At 42.9% G+C, this 22,954-nt stretch overlaps 1 pseudogene; it reads left to right on the forward strand.

The window, feature by feature from the left end:
* The first annotated feature begins 1,585 nt into the window (after positions 1-1,585).
* The window catches only part of LOC101401630 (elongation factor 2-like), a 97,020-nt pseudogene continuing 75,651 nt past the window's right edge, over positions 1,586-22,954 (forward strand).

Here is a 22,954-nt window from a genome sequence, read left to right on the forward strand (position 1 = left end):
GGTCCCAGAACCGCTTTGAGCTAGCGTCCTAACCCTCGGGTCTCCTTTCACTTCTTGCCTCCCAAATACCCCCAACAGGTCCAGGGTGCGACCTGCGAAGCCAGAAACGACCTTTCCCAAAGTTTCTCCTTCCAGATACCTAATTGAATCATCCATAGGATGACAAATCCGTCAGAGCCAAGTTTTCCAGACACTTGGGTGACTTCCTCATCCCCGAGGTGACTTGTCAGCTCCAGTGAGTAACTTGGAAGTGTCGCTCCGGGCAAGGTGTGTGTCTAGGAGAGAGCCGGCTGCTCACTCACGCTTTCCAAAGCGCGGCCCCGGGCCGACTTCAAAATACACACAGGGTCATTTATAGGGACTGGAGCCGTGCGCAGGACAAAGTCCCCGAGACTGAGACATTTTCCAAACAGTGCTGACATTCTGTCGGGCCCCATAAAAATGTAAACGCGAGGTGACGAACCCGGTGGGGAGTGTGCGCGTCTGAATGTGTCTGAGCATTTTGCGGCGTGGGAAGATTATAGTTATAGACCTGGCGGCTGCGGGTCACCGGACCCGTTCCCGCGACGCATTAACGTACCCCCAATCCGAGGACCACTCAGAGCAATGGGAACGTCCGTTTGCGCGAGACATAGCGTGGAAAACAGCCTTCGTGGAGCTCCACAAACACATGGAACTCGAAAAGGCAACTACAGCCCTGTGTGCGCGAGAGACCTCACGTCACCTCATCAATTCCCACTTCTCCACAGTTTCCCTTCAGTGGGGACTCATGGGTGGCGTGCACGACCATGCCCGTGCGTCCTGTAACTTGCCCTGATTTTGTAGCCCTCTGGCCCTGTAGTTTAAAAGAAAAACCAAAAACAAAAACTCTTCCTAATTAGAGAAACTTTAAAACCTTGTTGATTTCCTTTCCGTCTTCTACACTGGGCGCTCTTAGGCAACTGACAAGAACACAGCTTGATTCCTAGTTGAAGGTTGCGATCTATCTCAGTAAACAGATCTTTTAGAGAATCTGGGGGTGGGGTGCGCGTATCCTTAAAGCCGCGCGAACGCCACCGGCTCAGCGCGGAAAACTATTTCTAACCTCTAGTTTGTGTCTCTGAGCGTTAACTCTCCCACATTCTCAAGCGCCCAGTTTCTCCCCGTCTCTCGCCTGCGAGCAAAGTTCCTATGGCATCCACTTACCAGGTAACCGGGATTTCCACAACAAAGCCCGGCGTGCGAGTCCCTTCCCCCGGCCAGCCTGTGCGAGTGACAGCGGGCGGCCAGCACTGGCGAGGAGAAACTTGGGGCTCTAGTCCTTCAGCGCGCTCCACGGGCTCTGCCTCCTTCGGAAATGAAAACTCCCATCCAAGCCGGGGGACGGAGCGCGGAAACCCGGCCCAAGTGCCGTGTGTGCGCGCGCGTGTGCGAGGGCAGCGGCGGCCGGGGGAGGAGGAGACAGAAGGAGGGTGGATGGACCCTCGGCATCAGCTCATTCTGCCCTCCACACACACACAAATACACACGCAAATAATGTTTTTAAAAAGTTAAGTTTCGACTTTGTGCCTCGCCTGTCCTGCTCATCCTCGCCCTGGGCCGGGGGATGCGTCTGGGGGCCGCCCCGGGATGCTGGCTAGTTGCTTTCGGCGAGTTCCGTCGGGGAGCGCTGGTGCGAACCTGGACAGCTGCAGGCGGCGTACGCGGAGTGCTGGGAGGGGCGGCAGTGGCAGCCCCCGGCGCTGTGCCCGTGCGCGCCCCGCTGTGGGCTGCCCCGGCGGCTCAGTGTGGACGCGGCTGCAGTGAGAGGGGAAGGGGGAAGGAGGGAGGGAGGGAAAGAGGGAGGCGGCCCGGCGAGAAGTGTTGGATGTGTGTGCGGCCGCGAGGGCCGGCCTGTAGCCAGCTGCTTCCTGACTGTGAGCGCCAGAGGGGGAGGGGGAAAGGGTGGAGGCGGGCTCGCTGGTCACCAAGCTGGCCAATTCGAAGGCCGAGCTAGTGTCTCCCTCCCGACGCGTTCACACACATAGCCATTCCAGTGCTCCAGGGAGTCCAGGAACTCCAGAACAGGGTAATGGCAGACACTTCGCCTTCTTCTTGGGCCTTATTTGTTGAACTGATTTTTTTCTGTAACATGAAAAAGTGTCAGCGTTCCGACAGGATTTGATGTCAAATCGTAAAAAACTAAGAGAAAAAAAAATATCCGGTAGTAAAACGGAAAGAGTAAAAACTAAAATATGAAAACTGGCATAAAGGTCTTTTGAATATACATGATTGGATGCACATAAATACTTCAAAAATGGACAGGTGACGCACAGAGGATGCCTTTGAAATCTTTTTAAAGTAAAGTATAGGCAGAGAAGAGAGGTGATAGAAGTGTTAGAAGCATGCAAAATCCTAAACACAGGCAGCTAGGAATGGAGGCACATTCCCCGCATATGTTGCATCTATATAGAATTAAGAATTCAGCATCCTCAGCTTCATACCCCACCTAAGCTGTGACCCCAGCCCTTCTGCTTGGCTCGATTAGAGCCCTCAAGAGGTTGTCCCCGGAAGGCCAACTATTAGTGGTTCCCCACATGTATTGCCACAGATGCACAGACTTCCATCTTGGGAATCAACACATGTAAGGCACACAATATCCTCCAGTTAGGCCTTTCTGCAGTGAGAGTATTTATTATTCACTCTCATGAAGGAAATGAATGAGGATGTCTCAAGACACTTAGAATTTCACCAGTCCTTATATTCTCTTCTAGAGTTCTCACTCAAATACAAATTAGCATTCAGGTAGTAGATGCTATGATCAAGATAGAAGCCTTCAAGTACACAAATGACTCGCCCCAGAAAACCAAACCAAAAACATTGTTGGCAATTTTCACTTATCTTATTTCAGAAAGAATATTACTAGAGTTGGTCTGCATCCATGATATTGACATCACCAAAAAAACATCCAGTTTTCACAATACTTCTTCCTATGTCTTGTTATAATCCACTCTTCAAGACTCCCTTTAGGGAAGGCATTATTTATCTTTCCTAAAGACACACTCATCAGAATATTAATCACCAGAATATCTGTGAGCAGAAGTGGAGGGAGGGAAATAAATTATTAAGTGCTTAAGTTATGTCATTCTGTCAATTTTCCAGTTTTTCCCTCTGTTCTTCATCTCCTTTTAAATGTGAGTATCCAAGCACAAGATGGCAATAGATGGGTTCAACCACACACAAAAAAAGAAAATACTCATCTTCGACATCGGTCTTAGCAACATCTTTTCAAACACCACGTCTGACCGGGCAAGAGAAACAATAGAAAAAATAAACAAATGGGACTACATCAAACTAAAAAGCTTCTGCACAGCAAAGGAAACCATCAACAAAACGAAAAGACAACCTAACAATTGGGAGAAGATATTTGCAAACCATACATCTGATAAGGGCGTCATCTCCAAAATATATAAAGAACTCATGCATCTCAACAACAAAAAAACTACCAACCCAATTAAAAAATGGGCAAAAGACCTGAACAGACATTTCTCCAAAGAAGATATACAGATGGCCAACAGACACATGAAAAGATGTTCAAAATCACTAACTATCAGGGAAATGCAAATCAAAACTACAATGAGATATCACCTCACGCCCGTCAGAATGGCTATAATTAACAAGACAGGAAACAACATGTGTTGGAGAGGATGTGGAGAGAAGGGAACTCTCATACACTGCTGGTGGGAGTGCAAACTGGTGCAGCCACTATGGAAAACAGTATGGAGATTCCTCAAAAAATCAAGGATAGAACTACCATATGATCCAGCTATTCCACTGTTGGGTATTTATCCAAAGAACTTGAAAACACCAATTTGCAAAGGTACATGCACCCCTGTGTTCATTGCAGCCTTATTCACAATAGCCAAGACTTGGAAGCAACCTAAGTGCCCATCAAGGGACGAATGGATAAGGAAGATGTGGTATATATACACAATGGAATACTACTCAGCCATAAGAAACGACGAAATCCAGCCATTTGTGACAACATGGATGGACATTGAGGGTATAATGCAAAGTGAAATAAGTCAGAGGGAGAAGGTCAAATACCGTATGATTTCCTTCATTAAGTAGTAGATAATAACAACAATAAACAAACACATAGGGACAGAGATTGGATTGGTGGTTACCAGAGGGAAGGGGAGGGTGGAGGGTGAAAGGGATAATTCGGTACATGTGTGTGGTGATGGGTTGTAATTAGTATTTTGGTGGTGAACATGATGTAGTCCATGCAGAAATAGAAGTACAATGATGTACACCTGAAATTTTTGCAATGTTATAAACCAATGTTACTGCAATAAACAAATAAGCTAAAAAAAAAAAAAAAAAAAAAAAAAAGAAAATACTCATAAAATGAAGCATGCAGCAACATCACAAAAACAAAGAAACCAAGTGGTGGAAGTTGCCATGACTATTCCATTGTGGCTAGTTATTGCAACATGCCTGACATTCACATAAAAACTCTTCATCATTAACTCCAGCATTCAGGAACAGAGCAAGATGGGAACACTGACCCTTCAGTGCACCACAGGAAATTCTCATCATCCAGACTCTCGTGCTGTACAGACTGCTCCCCATGAACAAGACAAGCCTGGGTGGAGGCTACAAAATACCTTTCCAATGTGCCTCAAATATCATTTCAAATACAATGGTTTTGATGCATGAAATGACATCCTAGGGGCTTACAGAAGTTTCCAAAACTTCCCACAATGGGAATAGCTTAGCTGGAAGAGAAAAATACAGTGCTACACCCTACTTTAATCAATGGCTCATGGAAATAAAACACTGGGAAAGTTATTAGTCATCAACCTGGAGATCCCCAAAATTCTCTTCACTTATAAGAGCCCAAGGATGAGACTGCCATTTTTTTATTTAGGTGAGATTTTCATGAGCCTCTAAAATACCTAAGACATTTACCACTAAACAGGTACAGTGCTTTGGTTGACTTTTGTTTTTTCTTTTGGTCAGGAATGTAGATCTGCAATGTCCTTACATTCCGTGGGATATAGTAAAAATGCAGCACTCGAAATACAACCCTGGAGTGACTCAGAATGAGATCTGCACCTTTTCTGGACTGAATTGGTCAGCAAGGGTGGGGGAGGGGAGAGTAATGAGTGGGAAAGGAAATAGTGTAGTTCAGCAATGACACTCTCCCTTCCCCATGAGCTCTCCATCGTGCTTAGGACTCATGCCCTGGCAGCCTTTCAGCCAGATAGCTGGGAACTGCAACCCACTTGGTATCCTCCCTCTGTGGAGTCGTCAGTTGTATGCATCTCAACCACTGACTCAGCGCAGCTGAATCAGCAGACAGAGCCTCACTGCCAGTTCAAGTCCAGTTCTCATTCATTTGAGAAATATTTAGTGAGTATCCACTCTGTCCCAGGATTCAGGGTAAAGGAATTAACACTTATAGGCATAGTACAAGAAAGGATGTTACATAAAGCATTTTGCCCAGTGGCTGGGATATAGCAAACCCTCAAGAAATGGTGGCCCTTTGCAGGTGATCTCATCTGCTGCTCAAAGCAATTGTATGAGATGGCCATTGGTAATCTCCCATTCAGAAGCAAGGAGGCTGAAGTTCAGTAAACAGTTAGAGTGGGAGGAGAGACAGTTTGTCAGTCTAGAAGCCCCGAGTTCTTTCAACATTGCTATCCTACAAAATAACTGCGCATGCTCTTTGAATGTGTGCAAAGTACACTGCAGGTGTATAAAGTGCAAGGTAGATCATCTTGTGATCTACATAAGATAAGCACAATTGAATGTGGAGGAGGCAAGAATAATTTCCTACAACAATATGGAGTAGCTTGGCTGTTTGAACTGGACTTCAAAAAATGGGTAGAGAATTGGTAAGCAAAGGAGACCATTCCAAAAGGAGGAATCGGCATCAGAAAGGGGACCAAAGGCATAGATCTTATGTATCTGCTCACACAAAGCTAGAGTACAAAATAAGAACATGCACACTCTCATAGCTATAGTAGTGGAACACAGTGGACTCCCAGAGGGAACATCCTAACTGCAAACTTCAGGAGAACTATTATTTGTGTCAGTCTGAGTGATCTGACAGCAAACCATTTACAGACTTGCAAAGGACTATCATCAGATTCCTACTCCTATAAAGTATCCATAGAGAGAAACAAGTTTTAACCCCAAAATGCAGATAAGTTGAGCTAACAGCAGCAGTGATAGTATGCCTAGCTATGAAAACACACACACACACACACACACACACACACACACACACACGAGAGCTGGCAAGAGTCCAGTTATGTAGAAATGCAGTGGAAAAAGTCAGTGTTTGCCAACTTAAAGAGGGGAACTAAATGTGTAAGATGGAAAATTTCCATTTTACCTTCCTAAGCAAGTAGTACAAATAGTGGAATGTTATCAGTGCTTGACACCTTAATAAAACTTTTAAGCTGATCTTTCTACTAATTTTGCTACAAGTGCAGTCAGCTCAGACTCTCCTGCTTACATATCAATGATGCAATTTTTTAAAATTATTATTGACACCCATTACGTTCACAGCATCATAACTCTTTTTCTTTCTAAGGTCAAAACTGTAAATCAGAGTCTAAAATGTATCATTCCACATGCAAGTGACCAAAATGTGAAATATTTTACTCTATACAATGTCTCCCCATCTTTTTTGATTGGTAAAATTTTTCTTCCTATTTTATACAAACCAGATTGAGATGCATCTAATTTCTACAAAGGTTGATGGGATATTCATTGACATATTATTAAGGTATATCTACAAAGAGTTTACCAAATAACAATAAATTCATAATATATACAACATTCCACAGTCAGCCAGTTTCCTACTCTTTTACCACTTAGCATCCAAACTGGCCACTTGTATATGGTGTTGTAAAATTAATTGCCTGATCATGATGCTATCTTATCCATAACTACCTTCTATAAGTGCGTTCTAATAGCCAAAATTTACATTTCTTCATAAGCCTTTCATGGCTTTACAATACTGCTGGGCACTAGTAAGTAATTAATGCTAATTGAATGAATGAATTAATGAGGAAGTGAAAGAATGGTTCCCTACTTTCAGAGATGGTGAATAGCACTAACAATTGTCTTTGTGTGTATATGTATTCATTTCAATACTCCAAAAGAGTCTAAAACACCTGTTATTCTCTTTCTGTGCCCCCAGGCTCTTCATTGTAAACTGAAGATTAAAATATTATTTCCTATTTCTTGGGGAAGAAAATTCAAAGTCTCTAGGCAATGCTTAGATTTAGGAGGGTGAGCCTCCCACTCCACTGCCCCAAGGACCCTTCCCTATCTGACACCCCCCTACCTTCATCACACCACACCAAACCAGGTCATTTGCATCACACTCTGAAGTCTACCAAAAAAAGAAAAATATGTACTAAATTATGGGGAGGAAGAGGAGGGAAAATATAGAATGAGGGTGCAGAGAGGAAGATGAATTTTTTAAAAATGAGAGGAAATGAAGAAGGCAGGACAGCAATAGGACACCATCAGAATAATTGAGAACTAATAAGTTTTACATAGAATTAAGCTCTGAAAAACAGTAATTCAGTGGCTTTTCAGATTCCTTCACAATGCACCTCAGGTTCTAAATACACCTACAAGGGGTTTTGAATACATTTGGAAATTTTCTCCAAATCCTAAATCTTCATGATACTAACGCACTGGGGGTTTTCACATGTATAAACACTTCTTTCTTGTTAACCCTGTAGATCAGGGAGGAGTGTAATTTTATTGTCCATTGGACAAAAGACCAATTGCACCCAAAGCAAACCCACCCCGGGCAAGAGTGTTGACTCCCTTCAGGCTGAGGGCACTGTTCTAAGTTCATTATCTGCATGACCTTACTTAATTCTCACAACATCCCAATGAGGTAAGATTCAGCAGAACTTTCATTTTACAAATGAAGAAACAGAGGAAGAGAGGGGTGGGATATCTTCTCCTTGTCACGAGGCTAGTGGGAGAATGGCCAGGCTTCAAACAGAAACAGTCTCCCACGTTAACCGTTACCCTATTACTCTTTCAGGGCAGGGAGCCCTGCTTCCACTGGACATTTATTTGTTCATTCACTCAGGCAGGGTGGTGTGTTGGAAGGTGGGTGGACTTTGGAATCAGAAAACCTAGAAATCCTAATTCCACCACTTACTGGGAGACCTTGGGCTAGTTCCTGAATCACTGGGGACCTCAGTTCTACTCCCAGAGTTATTGCAAAGATTGAATGGGAATTGCAACACCGGCCAGCACACGTGTGCAACCAGGGGTTTCCTCTATTGATAACGGACACAGCCCAAGAGCTTCAGGGGAAATTAAACCAGCTCCAGTTCCAGGAATGGGCTTGATGACTGTGAGAGTAATCTCCCTCGGCTGGTCAAAATGAATGGTTCATAAATCCGAACCTAAGCCAATCAGTGCAGGGCATTCCCCTGGCCACAGGGATAGGTTCAATGATGGGCATGTGACCCAATTTGAGCCAATGAGATGTTCTCGTGAGAGGAAAGTTCTTTGGTGGCTTCTGAGGAAAGTGGCTTCTCCTATTTCTAGGGAACCATTGGAAAGGTGGCCTTTCCTCCTCTGTGTGTTGTAAAGAAACAGAAGTGAAACTGCCTTCATCTCAGCCTGCAGAGAAAGCTGACACTTAGCAGAGGGCAGTGTGGAAATGGCTGCAGAAAACAAGGGCCAGAACCCTGAGGGAATAGTACCTGATCTCCATCTACCTCTGGACTTCTTCATTTGTGGGAGCCAGTAGATCCCTTTTATTTTTTAAACAACTAGCTGAAAGTAACTTATAGAAGCACCTGAGGCGTTCAGGGCACCATGGAGGGTACAAAGATAAGCAGGACAGATTTAAAGGGGCTCACCACCTAGTAAATACTTAGTTTTTGTGATATCATTTTAGCTTTTTTTTTTTTTTTTAATTAAATTATGGTTCATGCTCTTTTCAAGATCCTCCTACCATTTGGCCAGTATAATATTAAGCAAGAGACATTCCACTCCCTCAGTAATTACACAACGCCCCCTTTCAGACCAGCTGGTCAACCTTTGGGGGCCAGATAGAGTAACTTATCCATTTGGTTGTCAGACAACTGCCTTGAAAAGCCAGGCCATTTCTACATGTTCTCAGTTACTGGTTAACAAATGTAGCCCCAGAACTCAGCACCTAATAGGAAATATATGCATTCCCAAATTCCTATTGAAATTGGACTTCATCTCATTCCCAGATAAAACAGAGCCAAGATTTTCCTGGACTGACATTCAGAAATAAAAAAGATTTGTATAGAAGTGCCTTCCCAGGCATTTCTGAGTCCCACTCATTTTTGGTTTTGTTGCTGCTGTTATTAATCCTACCTTACAAAGTTTCAGTTCAGCAGGCAACACCTCCTCCCCCACACCCATGCTTTTCTGTTTCGGAACCAAATGTCATTTAGAACTCAGCTATAGATACCATTTGGGGCTGTTGTCGTAAGTGGCAGGGGCAGAGAGTCCTTAGATTCTAGATTGAATTTAGGCCCCAGCAGTTAGACAATTTGAGTTTGATAATAATGATGTTATCTCAGCAGGTTGCATAGGTCAGAAATGTTCTTTCTGTCACTGCTTTCTTTTTTCTTCCAGCAAGAAGTAGACATTAAGGAGAAAGTGAAGGTGGCAAGTTATAATCCATAAGCTTAAGGCATGGTTTAATTATGGAAAAAATAATAGCTTACATTTTATTAGAGGTTTATTATATGCCAGGGACTGAGCAAAGTACTTGAGATTCTTTCATCTTATTTAATCCTCACAGGTATCGGTCTAATAAATGGTAGAGGTGGGACTAGAACCCAGCTCCCTGTGGCTCCAGGGTGCATGCTCTTAGCTGTAGCACTGTACTGCCCCCGCAGAGTACTGCTTATTGTAAGATGTTTTGATGAGATATGTGGTAAACATAATTATATGTAAAATTTAAGAACAAAATATACTGTATAAATGATACATGTAACGGTCTGTTATATGACACTACCAAGTGTACTGAACTACTATAGTTCCTAAAAACCTACCTTGAACACTCTCCAAAGCCCCCAAACCTTTGCATCTGCTATTCTATCTACATGGAATGACCTTTACTATCCGCTTCTCCCCCTACTCTATGAGGCTTTCTGCTGTAGGAGAATAATGTCTCCCCCAAAATGTCCATATTCTAATCCCTGGAACCTGCAAATATGTTAGGTTACATGGTAAAAAGGAATTAAGCTGCAGATGGAATTAAGGTTGCTAATAAAATGACTTTAAAATAGGAGAGTGTAGCCTGAATTATCCAGGTGGGTCCAATGTAATCACAAGAGTCCTTAAAAGTAGGAGAGAGAGGCAAAAGTAAAGAGGCAGAAAAAGCAATGTGATGACCATGGAAGCAGGGCCAGAGAGAAGCTATGTTGCTGATTTTGAAGGTGGAGGAAGGGGCCATGAGCCAAGGAATGTGGGTGGCCTCTAGAAGCTGGAAAAGGCAATGAAACAGATTCTTTCCTAAAACCTCCAGAAAGGGATATAGCCCTGCTGACACCTTGACCTTAGTCCAGTGAGACCCAGGTCAGACTTCTGTCTTACAGGACAGTAAGATATAAAGTTGGGTTATTTAAGCCACTATGTTGAGTGTAATTTGTTATAGCAACAATAGAAAACTAATATACTTTCCAAGCTCTCCTCTCTCCCCTCACCCCCAGAGCTAGGCGCCATATGCTCTAAGTCCCTACATAATATAGCCTTACCAATATTTAACACTAATTATACTATTTGGGAACCGAGTCTATACATCCCAGGCCTTCCCTTAATTCCTTCAGGAGCACTATGAATGGGCCTTGCAATTGATCTATGAGCCTCAACTCTGTCTCTGCTCACTTTCTGCTGGGAGGAGGGGCAATGTTAAGTGAAATGACCAAAAAGCTGGAAGAAAGAGGTCAGGCAGCAGGAGGATGTAGGAAGAAGAGGGTAGAGGGGTTGACAGAGGAGATGAGATGAGAGAAGCAAAGGAAAGGAGGGGACGACAAGGTCTGAGAAGAGGAGAAAGAAGGGAGTTTGGAGGAAGATCCAGAAAACTGGCGGCGGGAGAGGAGGATGGAAAGTGAGAAAAAAGAGGAGGGACCTTGTTCTCTGCACCCCCATCTTCCACCTGACCACCCTCTCCTCCACTCTTCCTGAGCTCCAGCCCATTCTCAGGATCCAGTCCTAGTGCCTCCTCCCTGCAGTGGTTCTCATGCTGGCTGCCCTTTAGAATACCTGGAGAAACTTCGTACAGCTGGCCAGCCTCATTCCCAGAGAGTCTGATTTAATCGGCCTGGATGCCATCTGGGCATTGGGACTTTTTTTAATCTTCCAGTTGACTGTAATGGGCAGCCAGGTGAAGAACCACTGTCACAGAAGCCCTCTCTGACCTCTTTAGCTCACCCAGAACGGGTCCTGCCTTCAAACTCAGAGCCCTTGTCTATGTCCTGCACTCGGCACTCATCTTCTGAAGCTGGAGAGGCTGCATCAAGATGATTTAAAGACCCAGACCCTGGAGCCAAACTTCTGGAAGTCAGTCCTGGCTCCACACTTAATAGCTGAGTGGCCCCGGGCAAAGTTACTTAACCTCTCTGTGCCTGTCTCTCCATCTGCAGAACAGGAATGATTATAGCAATAGTATTAGAGCGTTGTTTTGAAGATTAAATGAGTTAATATTTGTGAAGCACCTAGAACAGTGTCTGCCACACCCAATGTATGAAATGAGCATTTGTTAGAGAAAATAAAATCAGCTTCTGTCATCTCCTAATTCTTACTCTATCTTGCCGTGCTGTTTAACCTTTTGTGTATATGGTGCACCCCCTTAATCAACAGCTGGGCTCTCCTATAATTCCCACTACACCAAAGCCGCTGCACTCTGCATAACAGACACTCAATAAAGTCTGTTAAGCGAACAAAACAAAATCAGGAAACAATTCAAAAAACATATAATCTGTTCATTAAAATCAAAAACTAGCTATGAGTTAATCTGTTTTAAGAATAGCCATTTAAATAATTCTCACTTACCCCTGGAGCTCCTCTCTGACGAGCAAGGCCCACAGAAAAGGGACACAGGACACATGCATTTGAAGGGGGAGTAGAAGTAAAAGGAAATGCGTGGTGTGGGCAGGAGTCCTGAAGTGGGTACTGGAACTGGGGCAATTCTGACTCTCTGAGGTTCAGAAGGATCGGAAAGCAGACTGAGAAAGAAGTAGGGTGGAGGTGATGGAAAAATATCCAGGTAAGGAGAATGAAAGGCCCCAGAAAGCAAACTTTGCTGCTTCATAATTGTGCCTAAGGTGGGCCCAGTCTAGATTTCTATTTGGATGGCTGATTTGCATACACACTCATATACATTTTAACACTGAAAGTAGATGTTCCATATGTGTTTTATTTACTCTCATTTCTTTTTTATCTTTACCAGTTGGCCGATTTTTTTTTTCACATTACATCAGGAGACCCTCATTGCAATAAACTACTCAGCTTGAGGATGGTGGAATAACTCTGAAAAAGACATCTGAGACAAGATGTAAAACTTTGTATTAGGTACAATAACATTTACAAGGCACAAATTTGGCGGCCAAAAGATTTCTCTCGAAGGTATGAAAAAATGTCTGTGCTCTATTTTCAAAGAAACCAAATAAGACATGGTCCCTGAATCACTGTCTGAATGCAAACAGCATTTGGCTTTGATCTGAGTTGTTGAAAACTATGACCAATTTATCCCGTGGATGCCAAACCATCAGAGAATGTTTTTAAGTCTGGATTTCCATATCAGGATTCAGCTACACACTTTTTCTCTTCATTTCACATTACATAGGGCCAACCCAAAATAGTACTTCCAACAATGAATGTAGTTGGGATGATGATTTCAATTTCAAGTTATGGGTAAAGAGTAGAAAAGCTCTTTTCCTACAGACATACTCCTGTGTTTTTAAAAAATATTAAAAACATAATTGAACATTAAATGGGATTATTTGAAGTAAACTCCCTCATCTACTGTACTAATAATGACTTTATAGTCAGGCTCAGCCAGTTTCTGATTGAATGGGTGATAAGGAAAATCTCAGAAACTCATTTTTCCAGTTTATGCGCACCAATGAATCCACCCTGGGCCATGCCTACTGCCAGCCTTCCTTCTGCCCTCCACTTGGTCCAAGAAGAGTCACTGGTGATTTTCTGAATTTTATTTGTAAACTTAAACCCCAAATATGCCATATGGGGCAGGGGGAACAGATCCAACCCCATAGGGAAACGCATCAGCCATCTTGCAAGTATGTGGAGCATACCAAGAACCTCCTGTAATGATTCAATAACCCAGGATTACCCGTCTCTGGATCTTGGTGGAATTTTTTTTTGGAACACTGTGAGGATTTGATCAGCACATAAAATCTCCAAAACACTTTCCACTCTGCCAACATCCTTCTGAAATAAGTAAATGGGGTGGTGATGTTGATGTTTTATACAACTTCTCTACGTTTTAGGCTGCCGAGATCACCTGAAGATAGATCCTTGTCTAAAAGCACAGTCTAGAGCTAGAGATTTGGACTCATTCTACATTCTGGTGGCATCTTTGGGTTTCTATACAGACAGGATTTAGAGAATTCAGATGGCAGCAGGCAGCTTCTAAGGATGGAAACTTCACAGAAGTAACAAATCTTTAAAGCTGAAAGTGTCCTTACAGGAGTTCTGAATTTCAAGGGGTCTGTGGATAGAAGTCTTTACCTTTTGTAATCTCACGTCTTTTATTCTAGGCATTAAAATCTTATTTTGGCAAGAGGTCCCTAAGCTTCATCAGACTCCCAAAGGGGGTCCATAGCACAAAAAAGTTTCCCACTCCCACAACTCTCTGCTCCAGCCCCCTTATTTTGGAGCTGTCTATGCCCACTGCCCCCTCCTTCCCCCACCAGATTCACTCTAAACCTAACTACCAGATCTGCATCATTTGCCACTCCCACCCTACCATGATGTCCCCTCTCTGCCCTCCCCAATACCAAGCCTCGTGGCCCTGACCTTCCTGCATCCAGCCTTATCAGCTACCTCTGCACTTTTGAGTCATCTCCTCCCATGCTTTCTATGATACTATAATGTCCTGTGTTTGTTTTTGTTTTTTCAAAGTCTGTTAGCAATGGCTGGCTGACAAGAGAGCAGGGGAAGTGGTTAGATCACAGGAATTTAGTTCTACAATGTTTTAATTTTTAGAGTGAGGCTGTTTTATTTTAACAATCAGAAGAACAGAAAAGATTTCTTTAAAAGTTCTTTATTCCTGTTCTTTCTCCTTCTGCTACCTGACATACTATTCCCACAATCCTCTGCACTTCTTTCTCATCTCTGTTAGGGCTCTGCTCTCAGAGGCACAGTGGAAATTAAGGAGGCCTTGGAGCTGGACGGGCCTGGGTTTGAATCCTGGCTCTGCTAGCCAATCATTTCATCTCTCTGCTCCTCAGTTTACTCATCAACAGGAATAGCCAATACTTCCTATGTGCTTACTCAGGCCAGGCACTTTACATATATTAACTCAGTTAATCCCCACCAAACCCTATGAGGTGGGCAACGTTATCCCCTTTTTACACATGCCCACACTGAGGCATAGAAAGATTAAATTTCTTGCCCAGGATACACAACTAGTCAGTAGCTCCTCTACTTACTCTAGTCTTCTGGCGTCAGAGTCTGCCCTGTTAGCACTATGCTATGCTGCCTCTTTGGGTAAGGAAAAACCTAAGATGAAAGCCACACAGCTGTACAGCAGTACTCTTCTGCTGATTATAGATGATGGGGGGAGGGGTGCCTGGCACATAGCTGTCATTATCATATTCCTCTAAAGATCATTAACCTGAGCTTCAGACATACAAATCCAATAACTCTGGCCAAGGGTTCTGCCTACAGAGTTCACAGGAATCTTAATTTGAAGAAGTCAGCAGCGGAACTGTCCTCATTTGCAAGCCATTGTCACCCTCGCACTTGGCCGTTCTGCTCACTCTACCACGTCCTCCATCCCATCTCACCCTCACCATCCTGCCTTCCTGATGTTTCTGGTATCTATCCCCATTGTTCAGCCCTCCTCTTCCACCTGACTTGAGGTCCTTAGGTCTCAGGGCCAGACCATTTCTCTGGCCTCCTCACGGGTCTCCCTGCCTCCAGTTTCTCCCCACTCAAATTTGACTTACACGCTACTGTGAATATTAATGGTTCTGGATGTGACTCCTTAACCTCGGACCTCGATCTTTCCCTCTGGCAGTGCCCCCTGCCCAATACCCTGTTCTTCAGTCAAAATGGACAAGTTGCTAAAGTCCCCAAACTCACCTTGAGCTTTACTTCTGCCTGGGATGCCCTTTCTGGACCAGTGTCCAACCTTAAGATCAAGTTCCGGTGCCAGCTCCTCCTACAACCTTTCCTGGTGCTACCAGCTGCATGTGGACTGCCTGTCCTTTGCATTTTGCACTGTGTGTTGGGGGGGGGGGGTCTGTGTGCATGATCTTTTCCATCTCTACCTGATCAATCTTGGAACTCAATATTTGTTAAAAATATTAATTTATAAATGGCAAAAACTAAAGCCCAGAAAGATTAATTGACACAATTAGTGAATCAGTTATCCAAGAGATAGTATTACATAATAATGTAGTAAGCCAGACTGCCTGAGTTTAAGCCAGTTTTCTACCATTTATTAGCTGGTGTGACCTGGGGCAAGTAACTTAACTGCCGTGTGCCTCAATTTTTTCATCAGTAACATGGGAACTATTAATAGTACTTATCCATAGGATGGTCATGACGATTAAGTGAATTAATACATATAAAATGTTCGAAATGGCACTTGACACATTGTAAGCATTCAGATGTTAGCTACCATTGTTGCTGCTGTTGTTGTTGTTGTAAATAGCAGAGGCAGAGACAGAATCAAGGACCGCTGACTCCCAGTCCAGTGCTCTTTATACCAGGCTCCATCTCCTGGCACTGTGTAGCTGCCTGCCACTCACTGCTCTCTGTTTCTTCAGTGTCCTACTCTTGATTCAACATCCCCACTTTATGCACAGCGCGCGCGCGCACGCACACACACATTCAAGTCGATAGGTAAGTATTGCTTTTCCACTTAAGGTCATTTAGAACTTTGAGGAAGCTACATGGTCTTCAGGCAAAAAAAAGAAAGTAAGGGATCCTCTGTCAATCACAGCAAAGCCCTTTATATCTAAGAAAGAGATCAGCCATGGGGTCTTTTGTAGCTTCTCTAGCTCCAAGATAATTCCACTAGCAATTTCTGAAATGCCACCATTAGAGGTTCAGAATGTCACACTGATTCTGGAGCCAGGCAGAACTGGGTTCAGATCTCAGCCTTCTCACTCATTAGATCTGGAACATTGGGCAAGTTCCTGAACCTCCATCCCTGGGCCTGTGCTATTCCTACTTCCTGGGCTGTAGGGAACATCCATGAACCGATCTGTAGAAGGCATTTAGCTTAGTGTCTGGCACCAGTAAGTGCTGGCTGTTAGTACTATTCCTTTGGGTTAAGCAGCACTCCCTTCCTCTAATTCTAGTTTAGGTAAAACCCTCCTGAGAATGCATCTCAAAGGCAGGTTAAGTTTAATGTGAGTTTGTTTATCAGGACCCAGAGGGCTGGAATTCCCCAGGGATTAAGTGCTGCTGAGGGTGAAAGTGGGAAGCCCCCAAAAGCCAATTTGCCAAGATGCAGCTTGCAAAGTCCTTCTCTGGCTGCTGAAGGACCAATTCCTTCTCCTCCCCCATGGTCCTTCTGCTCTCTCTCATTCCCCTGTGTACTGACTCAGTGAAAGTGTCTTCTCTTTAAGATACCACTCTCACCAAAAAAGCAAAAGAATCACATTTTGGATCTCAGTTGATTTAGGAAGTGGCCTTTCTCATAACTACAATCATGTGTCCTGGATGCATTTTCATGGTGGAGGAAACAAATCCCATCCATCCATCTTGTCAACCTCTAATGTACTTTAAAAACTGACCCAACAGGGTGCTGAAAGGACAAGCAATTATGACTATCACCTAGACAAGGAGCTTGAGGCTGAAGGTATATCAAGAGACACAGGTGCCCTTTCTGTCAGTGTCCCATCACTTCAGTCGACATTCTAAAACTCTACTGTGTATCTAACGACACTTTTCTATATGTAAGCTCTCCATTTCCTAATGTGTTAGAGAATAAAGTTTTATTTTTAAATGAAATGGATCTCTATTTTTTAAAACTTTTAAATGGATTCAAACCCTTCTAAAAGAGTCAAGTCCTAAACTTTACCCTTTGCCCTCTCCACTCCTTAACAACACAATTGTCTTTGAAATCCATGTGATGGAACCATAACTTTATGTAACATCATTCAACCAAATATTAGTTCTATCATTGTCTGCACCAAGGCTGCTGATACTGTTCTGCAACGGAGAACTCTTCCTGAGAGAGATTCTTATAGAAGACATATACTTGAAACACCTCACTTTGTGTGGCTATGTCCTCATGAACTTCCCTGTGAAACACGGTGGGGATGAGTGCTGGCAGACAACTTCCCTAGGGCCATCCTTTTTGGGATACCTGCTGAGGCAAACCAAATGGGAGGCTCTTGGTAGGAAACAGTGTGACTACGGCTGGTCAGTAGGTGGCGCCCTTTCCCCAGTGTTGGCCCTGACCCTAGCTCAGAGGTATTTGGACATGTTCTTCCAGGTCTGGGCTTCCAGAATGCAGGACTTTCAAACCAGAAGTCTCATGTTACCTCTTAGAATGCCATTGTTGTCCTGAAACCTATTAGTGTTTTAGGACGTGTTCCTAACGTCTGGAATGGAACCAGAATAGGCAGTATCCATTGTATTTTTAAAAGAAAATACATTCTCATCTGTAATGATGATCACTATGGAAAAAACATTTTTTTTTTTTTTAATTAAAGCCATTCCCCTTTACAAAACATACACCACACCTCCACCCCTTCTCCCAGTGCCACTGCCATTCCATCCCCACCAAAAAAGATTTCTCCTCCAGCTTTTTCTGAGTTTGGAAGAAAGGGTAGGATTCCTACAAACAAAATTCTAAAGAATAATCATTAAATTCATCTAACTACCCTTGCAAATCCAATGATTGCTCACATGATCGTCAGTGTAACCTCATTACAGATTCTCCCAGAAGGTCCCACACTTGTCTTTCTTACTTTTAAAATCCATCTTCGGTCTCTATGGGTCTTTAACTGGATTGACTTGATTGCAGGTCAACAGATATTTTAGCAGCTCCCACCACTTGGCCAGGGACAGAGTAGCACCTTCAAGGAGCTAATCTAGATGAAAGATTAAGATGCATCAGCAGGGCCCTCCATGTTGGGGACCAAATAGAGGGTGTAGGCCAAGAGTGTCATGGTAATTCCAAGAAGGGAGAGCTCACTGAGGCCTTGAGCAGTCAGGGAGGCTTGAGGGAAATTAGACTGAAACAGAGTCTTGAGGGATGGCCCAGTTTTAGAATGTTAGAGAAAAGGAAGGACAGTCTTTTGGGGGAAGAAATAAGGAGAGAGTAAGTAAGAGGCCTGAAAGACAAGACAATGGAGAGATCTCATCAGTAAAGCCACAGTGAGTACCACAGTAAAAGTAGAAGTGAGCAAAGGAAGCCAAGGATGAGCAGTAAAATGGCTTTGTCGGAGGGAACAATTTATGCTGAGAAACAGTGGGGAAGAAAGTCTGAAAAGCTTGGTTGGGATTACAAATGGTAGTTCTTAAATGTTGAACCAAGGAATGACTCTGGGCAAGTTACCTGTCTACAAGCTACACTACATTGCAACAACAACAATGATTTGCACACAGTTACCTTATAAAAGTTTAAGAACAAAGGCTTTGGTGTCAGAAAGTTCCTCGTTTGAGTCCCAGCTCTCTGGTTTACTATCTATATAATATGTGTTTTTTAAGTTCTCTAAACCTCAGTTTTCTCATATGTAAAATGGGTTTGGTAATAGTATCTACTTCATAAACCTGTTATAAAATTTATATGTGATGATGAACACAAAATCCAAAGATAAACCCTAAATAAGGAATCTAAGACTGTGAATTGGCACATCCTTGGCTTTTCCATCTCAGTATTTCCCAAATTTGTCTGAAGATAAGAATCACCTGGGATTGTTGTTAATATACAGATTACCCACCTCTTCCCTTGGAATTTTAATTCTCAGGGGTGGGACCCGGATTCTGTGTTTTTAAAAGAAGGTTAGGTGATTCTTATCATCGAAGAAGTATGGAAAACACTGACAGTATTTCTCAAAACAGTGATTCTCAAACTTTATCCTGCATCAGGCTTGTAAAAATACAGATTGCTGGTGCCAACTTCCAGAGTTTCTGATTCAGTGGGTCTGGGGTAGGGCCTGAGAATGTGCATTTCTAACAAGTTTCTAGGTGACGCTGACACGGCTGGAGGGGAGGAGAGAGGACCACTCTTTTTTCAAAGCAAAGTCCAAGGACCTGGTGAATCAGAATCACCTGTGGGTGCTGGTTAACTTTGACCCTTTCAAAAGGCCCAAAACTGGCCTAAGATTGCTCATTTGGAGCAAGTACTCCAAGTATTTCTGATGCAGACTGAGGTTTAAGAACCTGCTATAGGTACAGCTTTAGAACATTACAATGCACGTGTGCTAACCGTGCTGCCCGCCCCCCCCCAGCAATTTTAGGTCATGACATGATTTCAGAAACATTAAAATGTGAAAATCCTGTAAATCTTAGAATAAAGGGAATATGGTTGGCTAATGAAAAAATAAAAGAATATGTTCAGTGCCTTTTACTGCTGGGTTAAGCTCAAAATATATTCTTGCAAACTTTGAGTATCAGTCTTAAAATCAGAAATCAGGCCCAGATCAAGCTCCCCTGTCTTTAGCTGTGACCCAATCCACTCTCACCAAAACTTAGCACAGCCTTCCCTCACCCATGTAGTGGCTGCCCATTGGAATCTTCTGGACAGCTTTAAAAAGCATTGATGCCTACCCTAAAGATTCTGATTTAATTGGTGAGAAGTATAGCCCCCACTCACATCTTCCCAAGCAATTCTATGTGCAGCCACATTTGAGAACCATTGCTTTAAAGGCATTTGTAATTTGGTGTATGTTTAGGAAGCAGACATCTTTTTAAAAACATTCTAAGGAAGACAAAAACGTCCTACAAAATAACAATAACAAACAATGCCAATGTAGGTACAAAAAATTTCAGATTATTTATTGCTGAGGATTATTCACGCTTTTATTTAATACCTGTTTTCATCAGTTATAGATTCTAAATGCATCTTTTTAAAAATCAGCAGGTATTATTTGAGTCCTACTATGTGAAACATTCACAAAATGCTGGGTGTACCTATTGTTTATTTTGTCTGGGACCTGAAGATTTCACACCATTAAGAGTAAATGAAGTAGTACATGTAAAGAAGTACTTTGTAAACTGCCAAGCAGATGGAAGTTATCAACAACGCCCATTTCAGCCTCACTGAAAGCAAGAGAATTGTTCTTCATATGATTTATGATAAATAACATTAATGTGGTACTTCTACACAGTGAAATCTCTGGAAAGAAATGCTTAGGGAAACCTGAACATGCTTATAATGTGAGAAAATCAACTGGAAAAAACTATAGAAACTGAAGAATGTCAAAACAAATTATCTCAGCAGCTGAGAAAGGAGGGAGAAAAGGAGGAATGCTATCTTGCTTTAAAATCCATACTTTGGGGGCCGGCCCCGTGGCCTAGTGGTTAAGTTCGTGTGCTCTGCTTAGGCGGCCCCGGGTTCACTGGTTTGGGTCCTGGGCGCAGACTTATGCACCACCACTCATCAAGCCATGCTGAGGCAGCATCCCACATAGGGGAACTAGATGGATGCACAACTATGACATAAAACTATCTACCGGGGCTTTGGAGAGAAAAAAAAAAAATCCATGCCTTAAATGAGCAAATATGGGAAAAGGGAGATACACCTATGGAATGAGGGAAGGCAAGGAAGAGCCTTCTAGTGTTTTATTGGAATGAGAAGTATCAGTATGAACCCATGAATTTTTCAAAATACATGCCTCCTATCCACTGAAAGCACCTAGAATCAATGACATTTCAGTAGTGATGAGCACCCCGAGCACCCAGATTTTAGTTTCTAAGTACACTCCCCTCTAAAAGGAAGTGGGGCTCCTTGGGTAAATGGCTGATTCCGGGCTAGGGCAGGGAAAGAACAAAGTGAGCCATAAGCATCTTGTGGCAGAAAGTAAATCCTCAAAAATTGATGAGGATATGTCAAAGAACATAGGGGCCAGCTTGAAGGAGCTCCCACTAGCCAATTGTGGGCACTTTTAGCATCAAAACAACAATAATGGGTTAGAAAATATTGGATACAAAAAGAATCCAGGTGTCCATACAGATATAAAAAAGATATACAGGGTAATTAAACAAATAAGTGGGGAAGAGAAAGCTCTTTTTTACAGTGGAATGCCAAGTGTAAAAGAAATGTTAGTTTTTTTTAAAAAATCACAAATTTGCAACCTCCATAGTAAGAATAGATTTAGATGGGAATTTTCAATGGATACTAAAATGATTGGGTGAAAGTCTGTTGGTGAACAAGATATTTGCAGAGTCTCAAACTATCTCCCCACAGATTACTTGCTGATTACAAAGAGGATAAATTCCTCTAAGTGGAGAAATCTGGCAGACACAACTCTTCCTAAATGATCAAAGTGACATCATGTGCCACCAGATGTGATGCACTGAGGACACAACAATAGTTATATAGTATTCCTGCCAAAAATGCATAACCTGAATCTAATCATGAGGAAACAATCAAGCAAATTCAAATTGAGGGGCATTCTATAAAACTGGCCTGTACTCTTCAAAAATGTCAATGTCATGAAAGACATGAGGAACTGTTCCAGATTAAAGGAGACTACGTACATGACAACCAAATACAATGGGTGATCCAGCCTGGATTCTAGGTCAGAAAAAAATTGCAGAATTGAATATTAACTGTATATTATATAATAGTATTGTATCAATCCTGAATTTGATCATTGCATTGTGATTATGTAAGAGAATGTCATTGTACTTAGGGGATACACGCTGAAGCATTAAGGCTCATGAAGTCTGCACTTACTCTGGAATGGTTCAGATGCAAGGGGTCAGGGGCTGAAGAAGTGGGGGGAAGAGAACTCAAATGTGGAGAAATGCTTAAAAATGATGAATCTGGGCGAAGGTATATGGGAGTTCATTATTCTATTCCTGCAACTTTTCCAAAGACTTTAAATTTTCCAAAATGAAAATTTTTTTTTTTTTTAAAGATTTTATTTATTTATTTTTTCCCCCCAAATCCCCAGTAGATAGTTGTATGTCATAGCTGCACATTCTTCCAGTTGCTGTATGTGGGACGCGGCCTCAGCGTGGCCGGAGAAGCGGTGTGTCAGTGCGCGCCCGGGATCCGAACCCGGGCTGCCAGCAGCAGAGCGCACGCACTTAACCACTAAGCCACGGGGCCGGCCCCCAAAATGAAAATTTTAAAAATTAAAAAATGATGTTCTAGGGGGTCGGTGGCATAGCGGTTAAGTTTGCGTGCTCCATTTCAGTGGCCCAGGGTTTGCGGGTTCGGATCCCAGGTGCGGACCTTTGCACCACTTATCAAGCTGTACTGTGGCGGCATTCCATATAAAGTAGAGGAGGATGGGCACAGAAGTTAGTCCAGGGCCAATCTTCCTCAGCAAAAAGAGGAGGATTGGCAACAGATGTTAGCTCAGGGCTAATCTTCCTCAAAAAAAAAAAAAAAGATGTTCTAAAATTGAGTATGTAGTACATTTTGGTAAAATTTAAATGCAAGTAGCTCTTAATACAGTCATGCGCCGCATAATGACATTTCAGTCAACGATGGACTGCAGATACGATAGTGCTGCCCTAAGATTAGTACCACATAGCCTAGGTGTGTAGTAGGCTATTTACCATCTAGTTTGTG

This window comes from Ceratotherium simum, chromosome 20 (assembly GCF_057802395.1).
Source record: "Ceratotherium simum simum isolate JZ-2026a chromosome 20, ASM5780239v1, whole genome shotgun sequence".
In the NCBI taxonomy this organism is placed as follows: domain Eukaryota; kingdom Metazoa; phylum Chordata; class Mammalia; order Perissodactyla; family Rhinocerotidae; genus Ceratotherium; species Ceratotherium simum.